This window comes from Gobius niger (assembly GCF_951799975.1).
Source record: "Gobius niger genome assembly, chromosome: 21".
Classification (NCBI taxonomy): Eukaryota; Metazoa; Chordata; class Actinopteri; order Gobiiformes; family Gobiidae; genus Gobius; species Gobius niger.
This window is the reverse complement of record NC_136872.1, coordinates 20,344,942-20,361,472: the sequence shown is the minus strand read 5'-3', so window position 1 is coordinate 20,361,472 and position 16,531 is coordinate 20,344,942. Positions and strand designations below refer to the sequence as shown.

The 16,531-nt window shown below is 42.5% G+C and overlaps 1 protein-coding gene across 2 annotated transcripts in view; it reads right to left on the bottom strand.

Moving 5' to 3' along the window:
- Positions 1-16,531, bottom strand: part of arhgap36 (Rho GTPase activating protein 36) — a 93,642-nt gene that overhangs the window by 16,962 nt on the left and 60,149 nt on the right. The gene's annotated exons all lie outside the window — the stretch shown is intronic.

Sequence of the window (16,531 nt, the reverse complement as noted above, 5' to 3'; positions counted from 1 at the left end):
AGCTTTTGTGATTAGATGGTGTGTTGTTCCACGGCTCTTTTCTGCACTTTTTATACTGTTCTGTTTGCAAATCCCCAGAAACATGGCCGTTTCCATGGTAACAGTGACTTTAACATCCCATCTCAAAAACTACGCGCAAAGTTGGGCAGTCCCTCCGGTGAATGAAGACATTTAATTCTGAGCAGGTTTGGACTGATTGCCAATGAAACAAGCATTAAAGGGGCTAGATGCAAGTTAGCCAGTTTATACTCACTACTGCCACCTCAGGTCATACGTGTAACTGCACCTTCTCTATTAAGCTCGTGCATGACGGCACTTCAGACCCGAATTACCTTTCTGAGTGACAGTGCAGGATTTTAGAGGCAGTTGTGGTGAACAGGTCTGAGCTCATTCTACACATTAGGACATTGTTGGAACACGTAGGGGGAGGAAAATACTTAATTTTAACATTTTTAAACTCCGTATAGTCCCTTTAAGGTGCTCAAAATAAGAAAAATCAACTTGATCACTTAAAATGAGACAAAAAAGTTGAAAGTGGGAATAATCAAACTTGTTCCATTGACGATAAAATAGTCCAAACAAGGGCTGAACAATAATGACAAAACAAAAACATACTAAAAACATCTTCATTTGTTGCTCAAAAAGATTATTGTCCTGAACAACAGACAATAAAAGGGCAGAAAAAACACTTTCCTAATTTTTTCTCTATTTTTTCCCTATTTTTTTTTTTCAAATTTTCCCAATTTTTCCCAAAACATTTTTTCTTTATTTTTTCCCTTTAATTTTTCCTTTTTTTTTTTCAATTTATTTGTTTTTCATTTGTTCCTTAATTTCCCAATTAAATGTTTATTTTTTCTCCATTTATTTCCTTTTTTTTCTTTTCTTCTAGTACCAAACCTTTTGAAAATGAGCTCGAATTCCTATAACTCAAGCACTTTAAGTCATTTTTGTCTGAGCTCGTATGAAGTTGACCGTGGCAGAGTAAACAGCGAGTGAGTCGTAAGCGCCAGGATTACAAGGATCAAGCCGGGAGATCAGATTAAAGGTGGAAGTGTGGGTGAGGGTTTAGACGGGATGATAATACAGAACATGTGCCGCCCTGTAGAGTCGCTTTTCATGAATCGATCTGATCTGGGCCCGATTGTAAAGAAACAAGGCCCAGTTTATTGACTGTTATTGTGCCTTCATCGGCTCTTTCATAAACACTACAGACCGACAGATAGAGGTGATACAGGAACAGTAAGAGAGAGCAGAGTCCACTGATGCAGGTTTAATGGCGGGGGACGGTCACATGACCCGCCACACGATGTCCTCGATCTTGTTACGGAGGTCAGAGAAACGGAAAGGTCGGAAGAGGTCGGAAACTACAGCAACAAAAGCAAACAAAGCACCGAGAGAGAGGGGGGTCACCGAGTTCAAAGCTGTGCATAGGAATTGAGCTACTGGGACAAACTGAGGAGGAGGAGGAGGAGGAGGAGGAGGAGGAGGGTCTAAGGTCAGGGTGATATTATCCGTTCACCACTTCAGTGTTGACCGACGCTTTAGACATTACATTTGCCTCTATTTCATTGTTTCATACAGTGTTAATTTCGTCGACTAAAATATTTAATCTTAATTTTAGTCAAAGTGTTATTTTTGACGACTAAAATTAGACTAAAACTAAATTAAAAGTTTCTCATGAGACTAAAACTATGACTAAAATGTCCAGATATTTTAGTCGACTAAAATAAGACTAAATAAAAATGAAAGGGAGAGACTAAAATCATCCAAACTTCTATTGACCGTCTGAAAGAGCCTCAGATCATGTAAATTCTCTGCCAAAGGATCAGCTCTGAGCTTTGTTCAGGAGGAGCAGCTCCATGAAGCAGAGGAACAAAATAAATATGATTATAATGAATATTATCAATGCAAAGTCGATTAAATTCGTCTTAATTTTAGTCGACTAAAACTAGACTAAAATTGAAGATATTTTTTTTACTAAAACTAGACTAAAATCGAATTACATTTTCGTCAAAAGATTAAGACTAAAACTAAATTAAAATATGTTCTCAAAATTGACACTGGTTTCATATCTGGTTCAGGAGTAAAGTCCTAGTGCTGGTTTGCATGGTTTCAATCAATTGTTTTGTACAGCCCAATATCACAGGACTGTACAAACATTAAAGCAAGGGAACAAAACAATAAACAAGGCAATGTAAAGTTCAGGCAAATGCAAAGTAGTAAATGGAAAGTGAGAAAATAAGAGTTGTTATAAAAATGTAGAAAGGCCAAACATAGCCATGGTAAATGTGACGGATTAACCAAATTCTGATTTTTCAAATTTCACTGAATAAGAGCCAAACATGCAGATGAAGATGATGTTTTGCAACGCAGTAGATTATCACAAATAGTCACCACTATTAGATATCATTTTTGAATCTGTGTTTCTTAAAACCCCACATGTTTGAGTGTTTTCAGGCCGGATAGGCAATTATAAGACTTTATTATCATGATACCCGTGTAGATGTTGTATAATATATTATGACAAAATAACATCATTGTACAGTATTTGCATGTGTTTTGAATGAGGGACGCAGACTAGGCTTGACGCACGCGTGGAAAAATAGGATTCTATTACAACAGCTCAGTGTGGCCGCTTCAATCCACCGTCAATGCTTCTATGTCAAAACCATAGACCAGGGGTAGGCAACGTCAAGCCCGAGGGCCAAATCCGGCCCTTCAGCACAGAACCTCTGGCCCGCAAGATGACTCAAGATGATGAGAAACATTATCACATAAATTAGAGAGTACTTTTAACACTATTGGAGTTAAATGGAAGAAAAAAAGATATTATGCTCAACACTGGCATTTGAAACGAGTGCACTGCAAAAAGACTAATCCTTTTAAGGAAGAAATGACATAAATCTATTTGAATTAAGAGATTAAATCTAAGGATTGAGTAGATTTGGTCTGGTCTTAGATGAGATAAAACCTCTAGTAGTAGTTATTCTCTTAATTCAGATAATTTTGTGTAATTTCAAGTGAAAAACAAACAATTGTAATACCAGGAAATCCGCGCAGTAATCCTCACTTCACTGTGCAGATGCCAAACTACTCCTGGTATTACTACGCCTTACATTATAGTTCCCCCTTTTATCCACTTAGAAAATCTACATGGTTTAATTTTGTGTAATTATACTTTGTAGTGGAACACTTCACGTAACCATATTTAAAAAGGGAAAACGTGGAAGAGCTTGGTAGCTTCTATCTTGACCTGTTTTGGAGCTATAGAGGAGAGAGGGAGAGGCTAAATGCTAACGCCGTCTGCGCTGTGTTTACGTGACTGAAGGCACGGGGGAAGATCAGACAGGTCCTGAAGAACTCGTCAAAGCTAAGGTAAGAACATATCTCAGTATGTAAAAACGGTGGCCTATTCCTTTAAGATGGTCATTTTTCCAGTGTTGTGCTTTACTTTGGGCTAATAATCAGCGGCTTCGGCCCTAGATCTTACAATAAAGAAAAATCGGCCCTCCGCCAAGGCCGTGGGAACCCAGGGTGCTGAGGGCGCTGCAGCCCCCCCCTGGTGGATAGTTTGTGAACTGTAGGCAATATTAACCCCTTAACTCCCACCTGAACCGAGCACATTTTCTCCAGCTTTACCCCAATCCAAAAGCTTCTGGAAAAAAGGTGTGAAAATAGCAACAAAACTGAGACGAAAAAAAGGATGAAAATGTGAAAAAAAAGTTAGAAAACACTGACGAAAAAGTGACAAAAATGTGGCAAAAAATTGACAAAAAAATTGCAAAAAAATAACAAAAAAGTAACAACAATTTGGCTAAAAAAATGGCAAAAATGTGACAGAAATTGACAAAAAAGTGACAAAAAAGTGACAAAAGATTTACAAAAAAAGTGACAAAAATGCGACAAAAAACAGCTACAAATGTGGCAAAAAAGTGACAAAAAGAGGTTAATATCTAATTCCTATCCTGATTTATTGAGTTTTTAATTTTTATAAAACAAGGCAAAATCCCCTCTGAAAAGGTCTTTGTAACTATAATGTCAAAATGGACAAAAATGGACAAAAATTTGACCAAACAGTGATAAGAATTTGACAAAAAAATGCGAATAATTTGACGAAAAAGTGACAAAAAAGTCACGAAAATTTGACAAGAATGAGATGACTGCCCAACAAAAAAAGTGATGAAAAAAAATCTGATGATGTGAGGAAAAAGATCAATTTAGTTTTGTAGGTCTTAGCTTTCAAATGAGGCGTTACACTGGCCTACAGGATTTGGGTAAAGCTGAACTGGAGAAAATGCTCTCGGTTCAGGCGGGAGTTAAGAGGTTAATAAATAGGATTTATGTTGTTTACGCTGGGACCGACGCACACTCACCATCATGTCAGGCACAGACTCCTCAACAAACCAAATCAATGCAACACAGCTCAAACACCCCACATGGACTGAACCTATGACCAAGTATTTGTCTCTGTGTGCTTGACTTTCCTCCATACAAACTCGCTGAATCGATCAGTGTGAAGCTTATTTGCAAATCATTAAAACATTTCACCAGAGCCCACAAAAAACACCAGCAAAACAAAACTAAAACATGCCTTCTCCTTGCTGTTGCTCGTCTGCGGTAACTTCACAGGCAATGAAACATGACACCCTCCTGTCGACGCCATTTTGGCTCTTACGTCACTGTTTTGCCGGAACAGCGGGGCAAAAAGCAGAAGCTGCGCCTCGGACTGGCTCACACAGCGTCCGCGCGAGCTCGCCTGTGATTCGCCAGGGATTCTGTCCGTCACAGAATGGAGGGATATCATTGGATTATGTAGAAAGCCCACGTTTCATGACACGCACAGAGGCCGCTGATTGGACGAGCTGTCGAGGACGTTTCATTCAAATGTATGCGTGCGCAGCCCCCCAGTGCAGCACACATCTCTCTGCGCTCCACGAGGGACGACGCATTGCACGAGCTCAGCGTTTTCTTTTTGCACATATGCGATCCCGTTTACGGGGAACATAAGTGTAACAACCCAATGGATTCTCTGCAACTGCTTTGTGAAGTTGCCACCGCGGATCTGTATCCCGGAGACTCCTCTTCTGACGAGTCCGACCTGTTGGTGCCATACGACCGCCCGTATGATGAGTATCCGCCTGGAGAGAGGTATTTTTCTTTTACTATATATTTGTTTTTAATGACAGTTGTTTTGTAAAGTAAATGTATGTTTTTATGTCAATGGTGTACATTTTTTTGACACTTTTTCATCCGTTTTTTGGTCACTTTTCTGTTACTCTTTTGTTCCTTTTTTTTGTTGCCTTTCCATCTGTTTTTTGTCACTTTCTCATCACTCGTTTGTTGTGTTTTCGTCTCATTTTTTGTTGCTATTTTGACACTTTTTTTTCCAAGAAGCTTTTAGATTTGGGTAAAGCCGAACTGGAGAAAATGTGCCCGGTTCAGGTGGGGGTTAAGAGGTGAGACGTGAACAATAAAGAAAGTACACTTTTTTTTATTTAAATCAACCAATAGGGGGAGATGGACCTATATTGGACCCCCTAAGAACATATCCGTGTATCCCCTTTCTAAGTAAGTGCATCAAAAGCATTTGTGCCTCAGTGAATGAGTTACAATAAGTGCTCTATGCATACAAGATATGAGCTTGTCAAATACTATATTATTGCAGTAAAATCCAAAAATCTTTTTTTGGAAAGTGGTCCAATTTGGGGACACGGTGACCTATATTGGACCAGGTCGATCCCAATATTGGACCACATGTAAAACTGTGTATAATTTGACCTAAACAACTAAAAATTGGATTAAATACTTCCGTACTTACTCACAGCACACACAGTCACAAACCTGACCTGTAACCAGCTGTCTGCCTTTTGTCTCCCTCAGTGTATGTGTTGTATGAATGCTTTGTTTCAAATGGCAATTAAAATGAGTATATACTTAATTCATGATTTATTTATTAATTAATCTATTTGTTTATTAATTCATGCCATTATAGCCCTGAAATGTGTGCAGATGTTTTAATCATGTTAATGCGTGCAGAGAGTCCATTGCATTACATTGGACCGAACTGGTCCAATATGACGACACATGGGGTGGTCCAATATCGGGCCGGCACCCACTTGAGTTCTCGGATGTATATGTTTGCAACCGTGTACATATGAGTCATCATTCCTCATTGTATTCATTAATTATATGTCAAACAACCCGCACAGGCCATCCTAGCTAGTTTGGCTAAAGTTTGCGGTCACACCACACTCCCAAAGATGATCTAAAATTACAAAGAAATGTGTGAAAACACTTTTTTTGTCACCATTTGCACATTTTGATAATTCTCGCCGTCAATCATCTCAGGCAGACGTAATATCACGTCGCACGTCATTTTGATCGCAAATTGATGTGTTAACTATTTATGATAGGGAGAACGAGTGGTGGTCCAATTTCGGGACCGGTCCAATATAGGTCCATCTCCCCTATTACAATGGGACTGATATTTACACTTTGAAAAACACGTTTGTGAATAAAATCATGCACCAACAACTAATAAATAGAGGCTGCAACTGTCCAACAAATCATCTTTTAGTGCATTTAGTTTTGACTTTAATGCAAATGCTTTACAGTAAGGAACCAGTCACTCATTCATTCTTTTTATGATTTATTCCACAGCAGTGATGATGAACAAGAGCCTGGTGAGAGAATCAGACCTTCATCTCCACAGCCAGGTGCATCTGAGGTGCAGAGCAGATCTCCGCCTGCTTCGAAAAGAAATCTAAGGTGAGGGTCTAAATCTAAGCATCGACTAGTTTTGCAAACGAGTCGTTGTCTAACTTCTGTGTTCTGCAGTGCTGAAGAGGGAAGTCTGCCACCGCCACCGTCGCTTCAGTCGAGAGCACCTCAGGAAGAGTCCGTGTCCAAAAGGGCGAGACGTTTTTTGTCCCAAAGGCAGAGGTGATGGTCGGAGCTTTGATGTTAGAAAACATCGTATTGATTTGCAAATTAGTGACTGTCTGTCTTTCCTGCCACAGAGACCTAGTCCCAGACTCATCCACACCTTCAACTGAGCAAGGTGTGATTGGGATTTCCGATCACAGCAGTGGTGAGGAGGACGAGGAGGACGAAGAAGGAGATGAGGATGAGGAGTATCGGCCGCCTTCAGGACCAGTGTCAAGAAAGTCGAGTCAGTCTTTCTCAAAGCAGAGGCAAGTATCTGATTAGCTAAGTGAGACTGATTGCAATTAGGGAGGGGCAGCGCCGGCAAGTTTGTGTTTCAAGTGACTTCAGGGTAAAGTGGTCTGGGTCGTTATGGGAGTGGCCAAGGACATTTATATGTATGTGACGGCAACAAACACAGCTTGATATCACTGAGCTTTAGTCCTGCATCAAAACACCTTCACATATGCAAAAATTCATGCAGTTCTTATATTTGAAGAGTTTCATGGCGCTAATGCAAGGCTAGCGAATTTCTATGGTATCAGCTAGCCTGCATTGAAAACAGTCTGACCCGCTCCACAGAGCACCTGAGGCAAATCACTTATAACACCAGACTAACCATATAAATGTCTGTGTTAATAGAATAATTGTAACCATTTTGCATTTAAAATAACTTATATTTGAGCAGCGTCAGCTTCGTGTTTGTATAAGCTACGCGGCGGCGGAGTGATCTGCTCGAAAATAGTCCCTCAAAATGCGATCATTCATGTGATGCAGGTCAGTTATATTCCAAAAATTATTCTATGGACAGACATTTATATGGTTAGTCTGGTGTTATAAGTGATTTGCCTCAGGTGCTCTGTGGAGCGGGTCAGGCTGTTTTTAATGCAGGCTAGCTGATACCATAGAAATGCACTAGCCTTGCATTAGCCTAGCGCCACGAAACTCTTCAAATATAAGAACTGCATGAATTAAAAAATATATATATCTCCAGAAATCAGCAACACTCTGGATAACTAGGAAATGAGGCCCTATGTCAAAAATCCTGAAATATCCCTTTAAAATAGCCCAGTTCTCATCGGCCTCTCTGCTCAATCCATACAGTGAAAGTAGAAATGAGCTGTGCCATGTGTGAACCTTCACTTTTAGAGGCTCATACAGAAGTTCAGAACTGTGAACGAGTCATGATAGTCTGGTTTAAATGTGTGAAGAGAAAGCTTTGAATATGCAAGGCGACTGTTGCCTTTCACAGGCATGACCAATCACAGTACTGACAAGACCCCCAAACCGGTCTAGTTTGCAAACCGCTCCAGACCCCATGGCTGAAGTGGTCCGGGACTGGAGCGGTTTGGACCCCCCCCTTGGGAGCGGAGCAGTTCACACCCTCAAACCGCTCCAGTTCGTTCCTGTCGAAAAGAGATGCACATTAGTGACTGTCTGCCTTTTTTGTTTTTCAGTGCTCCTTCAGCCTCTCCCTCTAAGGTAGCCAAAGTCAGTCCCCGAAAGGCACTCTCTAAGAAGAAAACCGTTCCTGCCTCCAGTGATCGATGGAAAAATCATGATGAGGACGACACTCCACCCAATCCACGCCGCTTTGTGCCAACTCGACCCACAGGACCTGTTCTGGACCTGAAGGCTTCATGGACAGTCCTGCAGTTATTCCAGCTGTTTTTTAGCAGTGCCACTGTCAGAACAATTGTCAAAAACACAAACTCTCAGGCTGAAAGGCAAAAGCAGGCGGGAAAAAAATACAAATGGAATACAAATTTGACTATGAGTGAGTTTCACATTTTCCTGGCTATACTGCTGTACACAGGACTTGTCAGCGCGCACGCAAGACATGATTATTGGAGGACAGATTTCCCATATAATCACCCATTCCCAAGAAGCAGGATGAGCCGGGATCGGTTTCTGAACATCCTGTGGTCACTGCACCTCAGCGACCCGACAGAAGACGAGGAGAACGAGCGCAAGAAGGGCACACCGAGCTACGACAGGCTTTTCAAAATCAAGCCGCTATACACGGATATCGTAGCTGCTTGTCAGTCCTGTTATCACCCGCACAAACACATTGCAATAGATGAGCGCATGGTGGCGTCCAAAGCTCGGAGTGCGTTAAAACAGTACCACAAGGACAAGCCGACGAAGTGGGGGTACAAGCTGTTCGTGCTGGCCGACTCCAAAAACGGATACACTTGGAATTTTTTCGTGTACACCGGCAAGAGCGACACCGTTTCAGAGCACGGGCTGAGCTACACCTCGGTCATGGATTTGATGAAGCTCTCCACTCTCGGCTCGGGCTACATCCTGTTCGTGGACAATTTTTACACAAGTCCGGCCCTTTTCGAAGACTTGGCGAAAAAGAAAACGGGCGGCTGTGGCACGATAAGGAGAACCCATTCCGGTTTCCCCAAAACTACAGTGAACGATCTTCCGAAGAACGCGGCGAGCGGCGAAATGAGGTGGATCAGAGAGGGCCGACTGCTGTTCATGAAGTGGATGGACAAACGCGTGGTCACGATGTGCTCTTCCGTTCACGCAGCGTACAGCGGGAAATCTGTAGTGCGAAAGATCAAGGAAGACGGGCGGTGGAAGCTCACACCGGTGCCATGTCCCGATGCCGTGGTTGATTATAACAAGATGATGGGCGCTGTCGATTTATCCGATGCCCTTATTGGATACTATTCCATTCTCCACAAAACTATGAAGTGGTATAAAACATTTTTTTTCCACTTCGTTGACATCGCAGTGGTAAATGCCCATATAATTCACAAGGAACTGGTGGAACTCAAGGCTGATGGGACGAAACAACTCACGCAAAAGCAATTCCGGGAGAAACTGCTGGTGGAATTGCTCCAATTTGCACAAATTCCCGAAGAGACCGATGAGGAGACCCCTGAGGAAACGCCAAATACCTGCATGCCGGTGTATTATGGGGAGGATGCCACTGCCGGGAGAAGATACTGCAAAAGATGCTTTGACGCAGGGGACAAACGTGTGAAGACGCCTGTGTACTGCAGGAAGTGTCAGGTTCCTCTGTGTATGACCCCCAAAAAGAACTGTTTCACTGTCTGGCATGACGCTAAGTGAAGTTTTTAGTTTAAGTTTCCTGTTGATTTTTCTTTGTGTTTCTACCTCTTTTTTGTAATAAAGTTTATTTGCTAGGAAAAAAAACATTTTTATGACCAATTTGTAAAAGCATCCAAAATATTCAATTTCATTAAGATATTCCATGTTCAACTTTTGTGTCCAAATGGCCCCATAGGGCAGAGGAGGAGAGGCTAAATGCTAACAACATCTTTGTGACTGCATTGTAGCCTCTCAGCACAACACAACTAATCCTTAACCTTTCACGGGGTCGAGTTTTAGATCTCTATGCCGTTAGTGAACTAGACCGTCAGCAGCATTTGTCCAATTTGACCGCCCTTACCCAGGGGAAGGGGAAGTGACATCACCAACAGCTGTTTTTCTTCTTTAAAGTTATTGGTGGCGTGCAGGACAAACAGAAGTGTATGCTGCCCCCTACTCTACGGTGTCCAACAACAACATAATGTCCAAACAAAGGCATTTAAGGAGAAAAAAAAATCCAAATGAGCCATACATTTCCCTTTAGCGTTATTTTATCTCAAAGGCTGTTTCATAAAGCTACAGTACACTGGACAAAAAGCCCTAAAATCCGGGGAAATTTACCACAGTATATGTTCGTATTTGTCAAATATCCGGAGATATGCAAGACTTATCTTCAAGGTATGCAAATTTCGGATCTTCCCTGATCGGGACCACTTTTGCATCCAGGGATATCTGAACTCCGGATATTCATCCCTGAAATATACAGAGATATCCGGATCCCATATTCTCAAAAGATTCATCAAGGATCTCCCCGCATATTTTCGACGGATATTATCCCTCTTGTATCCGGAAAATATACGGAAACCGAATTTCCGACAGATCCATTTCAGATCCCATTGCATAGTATTTGTATCTTTTGGAGATCTCCGGATTTTTATCCCCTTATTATGTAGCCATAATTAGCCATACGGCTTCAGTTTCTACTAAATGAAAGCAAAAGCACAAACTGCCTTCATTAAAACCATTTACTGAGGCGGTTCTTTAACACACTGTCATGTGATTGAGCTGTGGCGATGACAACATGTATTTTGTCACTTATAAAGTTTGGCTTGTGCAGAATCTTATATTTTAGTATTAAATGTGCGCCTGTCAATCAACAGTGGTTGCGCATGAATCACTCGAGGGTGGGGCCAAGAGGGGTGGGGGGATTGGCTTATGGGACGGCACATAGCTCCTAATCGCCGGTAAGGGACCACTAGAGGTCACTATGCTAAAATGATGGTTAGCATTGAGGCTTCTTTCCCTAACTACTTCCTAACTGTCATGGCGGACGCTGACGCACATCCGGCTTGGCATAAAACCTCTTACCAATTTACTGGTTTCGGACGGGGGCCCAAGTCTTTTTGCATGACTGAGCACGCGCAGAAAGACCAGAAAGGTACACATCAACTCGTCTAAGCTCAGGTAACAGGTCTCCGTATGGAAAAACCGTGGCCTGTTCCTTTAAGGTTTGCCATCTTCAGAAATGGACCCTTTGAGCGCAACAGGTTAAAGAATAACAACGTTTAGAGCCGATTAATCCTGTATCGTAGCTTGAACTCGGTCGCCTGTGAATGGAGCACATGGACAGGAGATTCCCACGTGTATTTCCCCTTCGTGCACACTCCTCCGTGCACACCTGTGGGGGTCAGAGTTCGCAGACTGGCGCCGTTCCCTGCGCGGACTTAAAGACAGGATTGACGGCGCTGAGAATAACCGCGGTCTGATGGGGCTTATTCAGCATTAACTAAAGTGTGCCACAGCCGAGCGCGCAGACCCAGACCGCCACACGCTGCGAAGGGGACAAGATCACCCTCGACCAATCGGACAAGCAGCTAATGAAGAGGAAAGGTTCACAATTCAATTAATGACTGACAAATAGGACGGGAAGCAGATATAGCTGACCACATCTGTACCTGAGTCTCTTGTGGACACCCTCCAGACCCTCCTGGATAAGTCCCTCACTCTTCTACCCACTGTCCCAAAGCTCCAGCAAGGACTGAACGGTAGCTCCACAGCCTTGGATCATTCCAACGTGGTTCCATCACTGTCAAGAGCGGGTAATCTACTTTTCGCAGGTATTTGGTAATAACCTCAAACACATTTTTGTCACTATGCTACACTTTGTTGGTTAGAAAATGCAATATTTATCTAAAACATCTGAAATATCACTTCCTGGTTTTCACATATTCTCAATGGTAAGCCCCTCACCCCCATCTCTTGCTCCCCTTCACTGCACAGCTGTTTCAATAAAGAGTAAAAAAGGAAAAAAAAACACCCAACTTTGTAACATGGTAAAGAGCTCTAAAAGGGTCATTTTGCATAATACCCTCCTTTAAGTATTATTGGCGACTGTTTTGACAATTACATTGCATAACCTCCAAGATCTAGGTCAGGGGTAGGCAACGTCAGGCCCGGGGGCAAAATTCGACCCTCCAGCATAAAACCTTTGGCCCCCAAGAGAATTTTGAAGGAACATTTATTCATAAATCAGAGACCAAATACATGAAAAGGACTCTAAAATGTGGATAATACTGTCAATATTTCCAGATTTCCCAGCAAAACACCCCATTAGGTCATATATTACAAGCAAATCTTACATTTGTAGAGAAAAGGTGCTTTACTTTGGGCTAAAATTGTGAGTTTCGGCCCTTGGTGTTTTGGCAATGAAGAAAATCAGCCCTCCATGACACAAAGTTGCCTACCCCTGATCTAGGTGGTATGACTGTTGCATGATGGGAGAACTTGAAAACTGAAAATCCAGTTGTATGTATATAGTAACTCACATGAGAGAAGAGCCCCCCTGGACACACAACATGCATGCACTTACATTACGCACATATGGATCGCACGCAAACAAGTCTATTATATGTATGTAATGGAATGGCTCCTCATATCTGTACATGACACAGATTTTTAAATGGGGGGGTTTGACTGTTTATATCCTCCTGCCATGTTACAATGTTCTCATCAAAAACAGACCTGGAGCTGTGTTTCGAGCCACTCTTTGAGTAATCTTTGAATCTGCCATGTCTTTACTACAGCCACACAGGCCAAGCACGACGTTTTTCTATGTTGTCCTCCGTCCTGTAGGAGCGCTGGCCACACGTCAGGTTTCTGGTATCGGGACGGAGTACGATTATGAAGCATGCGGTATCGGCCCGATACTACCTTTAGCCATAGAATATGAACTTTTTCATCACACATAAATAAAGTCAAGTGTAAATCGGGCCATATGGATATTTTCTCACAACAGATTGTTCAGCAGAAGTGAGAAAACAGCAGTTGTAGCTAGCGCTAGCTAACTGTTAGCATTAGCCCGATGCTAACATGTAGCATCAGGTTAGCATTCTCCGTTATTTATGTATTTATGGGCTGTTGAACCACTTTGCTCCTCTCCATGTCTTTGTATCTTTATTTAGTGGAAAACTATATTCAAAATTCAGTGTTTGTTAAAGTCGTTTGTGAATAGATACAGACGGCATCTCGTCATAGAAGGGGGCGTGGCTTCGCCAAGGGGGGAAATAGAATCTTTTGGGAAACACAATTTTTGTCTCTTTTTAGACATTTTCTGGTGGAATATGAACTTATTTATCACATACAAATAAAGTCAAGTGTAAATCGAGTCCATATGGATATTTTCTCACAGCAGATTGTTCAGTAGAAGTGAAAAAACGGCAGTTGTTGCTAGCGCTAGCTAACCGTTAGCATTAGCTCGATGCTAACATGTCGCATCATGTTAGCATTCTCCGTTTTTTTTATGTATTTATGGGCTGTTGAACCACTTTGCTCTTCCCCATGTCTTTGTATCTTTATTTAGTAGAAACTATATTCATAATTCATCATTTGTTAAAGCAGTTCTTGAATAATTAAAGAAAGTTTAGATTTTTTAAAAAGTTTTCCCCCTTAACTGTTTTCAAACATGACCATATATGGGCCATTCCAGAGATGCCGTCTGTATCCATCCCTACTATTTTTCCTCTAAAACGGCTGCCCAGCAAAGGGGAGGGGGTGGGAGTGGCTTATAAAGAGCTCACCTTGGACAATCAGGAAGTGAAACTGCAGCATATTTAGTTTCAGCTGTTTTAGATCAATATTGTATCGTATGCCTGCTCTGTAGATAATCTGTGGCTTATTGTTTGGTCCAAGACTCCCCAATAACTCTTCCTCTTACAAACTCTCCACGGGGTCACTTCGCGTTCACTTCACGTCGTATTTTCATCCCGTCTTGAAAGTGTTTTTCTGATTGATGCGGCTGCAGTGATCCCACAGCTATAATTCAAACAAATCCAGGCTGCAGGATAGGACCACTTTACGTTCATATAACTGTTCGACTTGTTTAATCTCTGGACAAAGCACAGGCCTGTTCCTCTGGCAGTGGATTTAACAGATCCTATGAGGCTCTTCTCACACTGTGTCACTGGGAAATGTTCGAGTTTCTTTGTCTATAGATTCAGCCTGCAAACAGCGAGTACACAGCCACAAATAGGTCGTCCTGTGTTTTTGTTCCTGGTTTAGTCTGTGCGTCTTGCATCGACAGTAGAGCCTGACGCAGAGCGAGCTGGCAGGACAAAAGGCTCCTGGATGAGCTCGGTGCCAGCTGTAAGTGCATCATCCTCTGTTTGTTTAAAGACGGTTTAAAGCTCTCTGCGGCAGCGTCAACTCTCAGCAAGGGCCCGATTTAAACCAGTTATAGCGGCGTGACGCGGTTTCGTCGATAAATGAATCACCCTTGTGCGTCGTTTTGCATTCAGGACACGCGTAAAGAGTACTCCGCGCACAGTAAATTATGTTTATGGTCTTTTCCTAAGTCTAATTCACCGATATGAGGCCAGAAACCTGATTTAAAAGCCCGTCCCGTCCTCTTAATTCTACTTTTGAGGCAAAAAGCTTTAGTCAGGGTCACACAAATCTTCGCGGCCTGCAGTCCTTGAAGCCATTTAGCCGTGGTTTGTTTGTCCAAACCCTATAGAGACTTCATTACAGAGAGGCACAGACAGGAAAACAAACACGAGCCGCTGCCCAAAGCTTATTGTTCCCAGGCTGTTTTCTGCTTTCCTCCTGTAGGGACTCTACTATGGGCCTCTTTTTGAACAGCTGCATGAAGGTAAAGAGCCGTGGTTACATCACACTGGATGTCCCCAGGGTGAACCGCGGGACAGTGTATACAATAAAATTTATCGTGGATTATTAGCACAGGATACAGGACGCGCTACAGGACGACTCTAGTATGGTTAATGTAAACTTTATCTTTGTCTTAATGTTTCCTCTGCATTCTAAACATCAGGGGTTGAAGAACTGGTCAATTGAGCATGTTTAAAGCAGTACTAAGTAACTCTTCCCCCTAGAGGTCATAAGCGCAACTGCAGGTGTAGTAGCAAGTTACAATTTTTTAACTTATTAATTGTCTTGGAGACTAAATACTACACTGACAGGAAAGGTGAAGGGACAGAGGGTTACTGTGCATCCAATTATACAAGGGAAATGTTTTTTTTCACTCAAACTTGGCTGTAAATACGTTTTAAAGTGACGTTAGCCCGCAGTTAGCTTTACCTGTTAGCATGTTAGCTTCTTCTTAGTGATTCTATTTGTGTGTATTGCTTTCTCCGGACCGGTGGCAGTCAAGTTGCAAACATGGTTTTCTGGCCAGAGGCACCAGGGGGAGATGAAATCCAATCATCCCATAAACACTTGTATTACCCCCACAGGGACTACGGAAAGGATTTATTGAGGTAAACATGTTACTTAGTACTGCTTTAAACTAGTAGTAATCTTTTAATTGCCTCCATCCATCCATCCATCCATCGTGGGGGCAGTTGTTCGAGCTGCCCATATCACACTGCACCAGCCCCTATGGCTCCTCGTGCAGGTGGTGGGTCCACGGAAGGACAGCCTCATTCCAACCCGGGCCTGTTGGTCTCCCATAAGGGACTTCTGAACCACTCTTTGTCTGACTCGTCACTTAGGACCTGTTTGCCATGGCAGACCCTACCAGGGGCACGAAGCCCCCGACAACAGAGCTCCCAGGATCATTCAGGCGCTCAAACCCCTCCACCACGTTAAGGTGGCAGTTCCAGGAGGGGACAGCTGCAACCTTCAGTAAGATTTTGATATTTGAACATATGCTTCTGTTACAGCTGAAGGTGCGATGGTGGAGTGAGGACCCAATTGCAAACTGCCACAAAATACATTTAAAAATTCCAAGACTCAAGCAGGTGTAGATAAACACAGACAGACACAGACTCAAACCAAGACAATGATCCGACAAAGACAAGGGAAAACACAGGGGTCTAAATACACAAGGAACAGGGAACAGGTGAAACACATTAGGGCGGGACAGGTGGTCAACACAGGGGAAGCAAAGCAAAACCACAAGGACAGAACAGACAGGTCAAAATAAAACAACGGACAAGAACAGACTAGAACACTAAACAAAACCAAGGGGGAACAGAACACAAATGGACAGAACCATGACAGCTTCAGTTTGCACTTATTTGGC